The sequence below is a fragment of the Anolis carolinensis genome, chromosome 3 (assembly GCF_035594765.1).
Source record: "Anolis carolinensis isolate JA03-04 chromosome 3, rAnoCar3.1.pri, whole genome shotgun sequence".
NCBI classification, from domain to species: Eukaryota; Metazoa; Chordata; class Lepidosauria; order Squamata; family Dactyloidae; genus Anolis; species Anolis carolinensis.
In genome coordinates, this window is record NC_085843.1 from 27,192,328 (window position 1) to 27,200,251 (window position 7,924).

Below are 7,924 nucleotides of genomic sequence, written 5' to 3' on the forward strand. Positions count from 1 at the left end.
GACATGAATACTGTCTTCAGGAAAACGAGAAAAGAAACCAGACCTGGATCCTTAATCCTCATGGTAATGTATCTGCCTCGATATCCTGATATTGTCTTTTTAATGTTGCTTGCTAATATACCAGTTTATAAAGCCACATCATCACCTTAAAGAGAAATGAAACCATTTCCTGTGTGTTGGTCTGTGAATAGAAACATAATTCTTGCTGGCAAGACAGGACTACTGGTGTGGGAGTTCTATACATGGACAGAGTGTTAAAGATAATGAGGACTCAAAACAAAAGAGGACGGGATAATATGAAAAATGATCCCTGTGGAAAAAATGTGGATGTGTAATTTGTAGCATAGTAACAGGTAGCCATCTATGACCTGTTGAAAAAGCTCCAAAGGAGATAATTTATTGCCTTTTGAGGTAAGAGTGTTCTGTTAGACAGCTCTTACCATCAGAAATTACTGTACTTCCCAATATTTACTAGTATTTTCCTTCCTTGTAGTTGGATTCCATTGGTTTGGGTCCTGTTCTCTAAAATAGCAGGAGAAAATCCACCCTATTTTTCGAAAAATGGCCCTTCAGACACACCATAAACATTTGTAATTGTAGCTACCTAATTACTAGTACTTCTTAATCTTCTCAAGGCTTTATTATCATGGTCTTCACCCCGCAGACATTTTCCAGTTCATTGCATTATTTCATGCTATGGAATCCGAAACGACTACTGTTGCAATCTGACCAAAGCACCAGCGGTCTTTTAATGTGGACACTGTAGCTCGCTGGTGTAGTCTAGAACTGCTTTGGGTTTGTTTGCTTTTAGCTTTTAGGTCTTCTTAGGTCCTTTTTATATTTTTTGCATGCTCTCTATCTTGACATTGAAAATCTTTATTAAAAAGTTGAACAACATTGAGACTTGCGCAGAATTCTGCTACAACCCCCTTAGCACTTGTCCCCAGAGTTACAAGGAACCATCAGTGAGCACCTTGGGTTTAATCCATCCGACCTACTCTTTGTCATTTATTCTGATTTTGCATAGTTGAATCCTGTTTCACTTTAAGCCTGAAGACCTGGACAAAGCAGGTATTGAACAGTTCTATTTTCTCTCACACTGATTAGCAGGTCACAATTTTCACCTCACAACAGATCTACAACTTCATTTTTCCTTTTGCTCTGAATATAGCTAAAAACATATTATTATTTTTAACGTTCATGTTTTAGCTCATTTTGACCTCCTTAAAATCACTGACTACATTTTTTGGTCATGTATTTATATCCTTCCGGTTCTTGTACACATCAATTTTAAATCCTAGCTCAAATAAGTTCCAAATATATCCAACAGCTACCTTTCTTTCTCATCAAAATTATTTGTGTCTCGCCTTTACTATATCATCATTAAAAAAAACTCATCCATAATGAATTCCTCTCTTTTTTTAGTATTTTACTAGCGGGTCTTTCCCATAGTCGATCCTTACTACTTCTTAAGGCCAAAGTGGGCTCTGATTTTCTTTCCAGCATCCTGTTCCACTCCTGATCCTTGGCAGCCAGATCATGTCTCATCTTAGCTATTCCTCCTTTCTCCTCAGGACCAATAAAATGTGGAATTGCTCTTTGTAATATTTCTTTCAGTAATAAATAGTAGTTATGTTTCCAAAAGAGTGAGATAAAGTTCCAAATGATTGTGGCTGAGATCTTCATTGCCTAATGTAGTATGTGTTTCACAGCCAGATCTCCATTATAACTCATCCCCCCACAGGACTCATGGCCTTGTTGTGATGGCATTCTTTAATGACTATTCCACGGCTGATTGAGATCTGGCTGAACCCCATAGCCAGATGCAAACCGATAACATCTTCTGCCACAATCTGATGATGGTGTTCTTGTTCTGCTTCTGGCTAAGGATTATTGTTCTATTTGCCATCAGGTCAGCTTTGACATAGTGACTTTGTGAATAAGCGGCCTCCAAGAGCCACAGTCATCGACTGTCCTGCTTAGGTCTTGCAAATGCAGGTCAGTTGTAACTTCATTGATCCAAGTCAAAATCTACCACTAGTGTGGTCTTCCTCAACTCCTACTGTCTTGTATGTAACCAGGCATTATAATCTTGTTATAATGTCACGTCTTGTTATATGTCCATCTTCAATATGTTATATGTCCATCTTCAATTTAGTAATCTTGGCTTCTTAGGAGAGTTCAAGCTTGATTTGCTCTAAAACCTGTTGGTTTATCTTTTTTACAGTTCACAATATTGACAGATTACTTCTATAACAGCATGTTTCTGTGGAGCTACTTTTCTTCCTGTCAGCTTTTCAATAACCCATGGAAACATTTGGAATAATATATTTGGATAAAGTAAAGGATTATTACAGAAGATATTTCAGTACTACTTTGTAATCTATGCACAAGAATCTTGATTTTATCCTGTTGTTTAGTTCATCCTTCTTCTGAGGATACAGCTCTCTGTATCCTCAGATTCTGCATCCACAATTTGAAACCATCCACAATTTGAATTTTTTTTTTAATCCCCAAAGGAATTCTTGATTTTGTCAATTTATATACAGGATACCATTTTACTATGCTGTTGTGTATGATGAGACTTGAACACATGGATTTTGATATCCATGGTGGATTCTAGATAACCAAGGGCTCACAGTATTTATGATTTTAAAATAAATACATCCTTTTGAAAAAGTATTCAACTAGGTATATGAGGAATTTCTACTTTTCTGTTTTGCATTCTATGTATATATAGTTCAGGTTTTCCCCTATATTGTCATACTTGGAAAATAACATTGTATTCCATAATTAATTTTGCATAGCCTTGTATTTATGGAATACCCAACAGATGAAAATTGGATTGCATTAGGCTATCAGTAGATAGAGAGTGTATTAGTTTGAGGTTATGTGAAATATGTTTCTGACATGATTACTAATAGAGGCAAAACGAATGCCTAGACATTGATTTATAGCACTAAGATTTTGTTTCTTCCCAGAAATAAGACTTTATAATGTTTGCTGCTGTTGCTGGCCTTAAAATGTCAGCTTAGATGGCAAGGACAAGGAAGAGAGATTTTTCACAGGGATCTTCAAAGATGCTGTCCAAAGCAACCAGCTGTTCTTTGTATCAAATCAGGGTAAAGGACAACTTCAGACAAACCAGGTCAGAGATAAAAGGCATTGCGGATTGTAGTAGTCTCTGTAGACACTAGAGTTTTTCTGTAGTCTATATGACAAGAATGCGATGATACCCTGTATCTTCTTTTCAGATAGTAATATCACTTTTAGTTATTTCTAGGAATCTCTAGGTCTTCTAATGCAGCTGTAGGGCATTCTTGAGCCAAAAGTAAACTAATTTAATGGTGTTTAAGCATATCCATGTATCTGCAGTTTCAGGTAACTGCTCTGGTCAGAAATATGTCCCTATTGATATAGGTGTTATAATGTAAAAAAATAAATAAGTAAGACACTATTAACTCACATCTCCTGTTATAAAGGTAATTTCTGGTAATACTACATTTCATGTCACATTTTTTTTCTCCCATGATGTAGGGGAAATACCCATACTCTAAGAAATATCCCTACCTCCATTTTTGAATTAACTTGGCAGAGAGTGACCCATTGCCCAAGTCGATTCACAGTCACTTGTGTTCTTTTTGCCCTTTCTGCCTTTTTAAAAACAGTTGCAAATTCTTTACTTGTAAAGAAAGAAAAGGAAGGAAAGAATTTTAGATTATTCTTGTGTAACACATAGCAGCAGCTCAATACATCTGGAGTTAATCAAGCAGTTGAAAAGGCATTCTTGGACTCTTGGACACACTTTGCCATTTCCTTTCTGAACTACAAGCTTCAGTTTGGGAAAGGGAGGGGAATCATAATTAGAATCAAAAGTCCATCTTAGAAGTTTTTCCATCATTGATAATTCTGTCATGTTAAATAGAAGGACACACTGAAACAACAACTGACCCAGTTGCTGCGTGTATGGTGACTATGGTATGGAACCTGCCTGGCTGCATCATCCATCAAACTTTCTACACTCTGCCTGTTGCCAAAGGTCATCATACACAGTTCTGGGAGGAGTGGAAAACTGAATCTGGATTGGTTGGTCTGCTGAGCAATTCCATTTGAATGATTAGAACAAATGTTTATTTTAAAGCCTAGTGTTCAAGCGAAGGGTATTGTTTTCCCTGCTGAAGGTACAATTCTGTAAGTGAGAGCCAAATACACATCATCAAATCATTTTATGTATCAGTTGTGACAAGCTGCCGCTTCATTGGATTCTCGCACATTGAATTCACCTCTGTCCCTGGTTTTAAAACTTTTAAATATGTGTGGAACGAGATTACTAGAAGGTCATTATTTATTTGCAGAGGCTGGATTCCTGTTAATGACAAATAATATGATGTCTAAATGTGCTTTATACTATTCACATTTATAATTGATGCACTCATAGTAAACGAAAGTCAGAAAAGTCTTTTCAGTGCAGCTCCTATACCCCTCATGGCCATTTCTGTGTTGCCAGAAGGCAGGAAGATAATTGGAAGCACATATAGCACTCTCCTTGTATATGGACATGCTGCAACAGTGTCTGCAGGTACCTCAGTATGTCTCTCAATGTAGTAAAAGTAAGCTGTAATGATCACTTTACCAAAAAAGGGATAGCTGCTATCCTGCTTATGCATACATACACTTTTTTATGCAAGTGGTGGACGTTGTTGACCAATGTGTAACAGCCAGGCTCCGTTATAAAGGATTTCATAAAATTATAAAAAGCAGGGATATACAAGTGTCATTGAGCATCACTGCAACTTGAACATTTCACATTTCATATGGTTGTGACTGAGCATTGAGTGCATGGTTGCACATCAAAGTGTAATGTGAATTGGCTGTGTAGTGTCACAATTCTGTAACAAGATGGCATGGTGCAATTGAGGGATAACTTTGTGAGTGTGAAGCAGACTTTCAAAAACGTTGAAGGATCACTAGAGAGCCTTTCTTTTAGGCATACATAACTAATGGAAACCATATGCTTACAAATGCATTCTTGTGTTTTGAATTATGGATAATCTTTACTTCCAGAAAAGGATTGATCAAGCCGGGCTCTAAAAACAGGTCTTCCAGTGTGGAGCTATTTCTATTCTAGCAGCCATAAGTAGAGTTTTGGGGTGTCAAGCATTGTTTTCCTCCACCATGCCCTGCCCAGCAATATCTCCTTATCTCCCATTAATCGCTGGCTTATGATTTAGATGGTGGGTCACTGAAGAAAGCAGATCATCTTGGAATGCCTGAAGATGCTAGATATGATGGATATAGTTGGGGATATGAGGAAAAATAAGAGCAGAAACCAGTGAAAAAATGTGAAGTCCCATAAAAGAAGAGGGAGGAGAAAACATTGTGCTCAGGGGAGAATATATGCCTGAAATATCAAAAAGGTTTATGCTATATATTGTTTTAGCTATTTTGTTTTAACATATTGTAAGCCACTTTGGGTCCCATTTTGGGAGAAAAGCAGGATATTGAAAGAAGGACAGTTAAATTGATTTGATTGGACACTCCCTTGAGCTCCTTAGCTGTAAGGCAGAATATAAATATTCTAAGAAATGTATTTATCCATCCCCAGGAGTGCCCTTCCCCACACTATAATACAGTAACATGGCAAATGTTTTGAACAGTCGTAGCATCCCTGAATCTCCACTGTAAAATGATGAGAGCAGGTTGCTTAATCTTTTACTGAAAGGAAAATAATCTCAGTGCGAGAAATCAGGCAAGTTCTCTGGAGCAGCCAACCACCTTGTCTGAAGACGCCAGAGCCACGTCTCCTATAATGCTTTTCTCTGAATAAGAACCAACTGGAATGAAGAACTTGAGTCTTTCCAGCTCCCTGGAGAGCTTAGTTGACCATGTTTTGCAGCTCCGATGGCTAACACATCCACTGAGATGGGCAGTGACAAAGTGGCGATATGATGGCAAGAATATAGCCAAACTTTCCCTTGCCTCGAGTGGTGGGATAGCTTGCATCACCACTGCCATAATGGAAGAGAGATGATGGGACTGTTTTCTGAAAATACCGGGAGACGTTGCTGGGAACTAGACTAAAGCTGACAGGTTTTCTGTAGAGCAATAAGGGATGTGTGATGGAGGCTTGAATGGGGCCACCTTAAGCCTTCCAGTCTTGTGAGATTTCAGGGCTCCAGTGAGATTTCATGTTGCTCTGGGTAAGTATGGCTGAAAAGGGGATAAACGAGTGGTGCCAAGCTGGCTACAGTCCCAACAGAGGGATCTCTGGCATTTGATATGTAAGGCCCAACTGGTGCATAAATACCAAATGCTGGGAAGTCAGTCTAATAGGAGTCCAGCTGGTACACATTTTCAAACATAGGTTTGTGGTGCTCTATACTATCCTCAAACAGGACCTGGCTTTAAGACTAATACAGTGGTTCTCAACCTGTGGATCCCCAGATGTTTTAGCCTTCAACTCCCAGAAATCCTAACAGCTGGTAAACTGACTGGGATTTCAGAGAGTTGTAGGCCAAAACACCTGGGGACCCACAGGTTGAGAACCACTGTCCTAGACAAAATGAGACTCCTTGGAAACTTAGCATAGAACATAAGCTCCCCTCTTTGTAAGCTAATGCAAGACAGATTTTACATAAAGACAGAAAGAGCTGCTGTATAAAGTCCATCTTCCTCACTTGTGAGCAAGGTGGTCTGTATAATACATTTTATGTCTTTATGTAAACTGATCTCTCAGCCAAGCACACGGAAGTGAAATATCTACTGCGAGATGGGAAGTGATTAGGAATTGCCAGACAAACATGAATTATGTGAGATGAGTTGACCTTTCCTCCAAATACTTCTCTCTGAAGGAGTCTGAAATGTTACAGTCATCAAAAGCATGGTAGACACATACAGAGGCACGTGCAGCTAAGGATGTTGTTATGTTATTCTGGTAAGAATTTCATGGCTCTTCAGATATTGCTGGACAGTAAACTCTAATACCCTTAGCCATCATAGTGAATAGTGAGGCATGCTGGGAATTGTAGTTCATCACTATCAGGACAGTTATGATTCCCACCCTGTATTGTCATCATCACCATCACCCATTCTCCCAAATTTGGGAGTTAAGGAGGCTTCTAATTTTTAAAAGAACAATAAAGCTGAAAACGTACAAAAAGTGATCATTAAGATGGAATTACACTATTCACTGTATTCAGTTTGAACCTATTTAAAACTGAATCAAACTATTCATTGCATTCAATTTAAAATGCAATTTTTAAAAAATGGAATAATAGATTCCTTGATTGCTTTTGCTGAAATACCAGTAAATTACATCAACGGCATTCAGATCATCTGAACTAGTGACCTGATCATAAAAAGATATAAGATTAGTTTGGCAGGATTTGTTCTTGACAAACCATGCTGGCTCCTAATGATTGTCAGCAAAATACTGTCCTGGGAACATGGGAGTTGTAGTTTACAAGATCTTTGGGCTTTTCTGCCCACCCAAGAGTTCTGCTGCCTCACCAAACCACAAATGCCATGATGCCATAGCACTAAGCTATGACAGTCACATTAAATCTGTACTGCTGAAGATGCACCCTTGACCAGTTTAATTATTTTGTTGTCATCTGTTAGCATTTTGCCATTGTTGCTGAACAGTGATCTCACTGTTTCCTTGGTCATTCTCTTTGTTTCAAAATCCTTTTTGCGGCTTCCTGCTTCCTAGTGAGACTGAGTTAATTTTGAAATCACTTTGCCATTTTTAAAATTCAATTTAAAACAATACAGCACCCATGTTGTGTGCCTTCAAGTTGTTTCTGACTGAACCCTAGGCAAATCTATCACCAGGGTTTCTGGGACTGAGAGTGTGTGACTTGCTCAAGGACACCCAGTTGGTTTCCATGGCCCTTAGCCTGTTCTTTAAAAACATTTTGTTTTA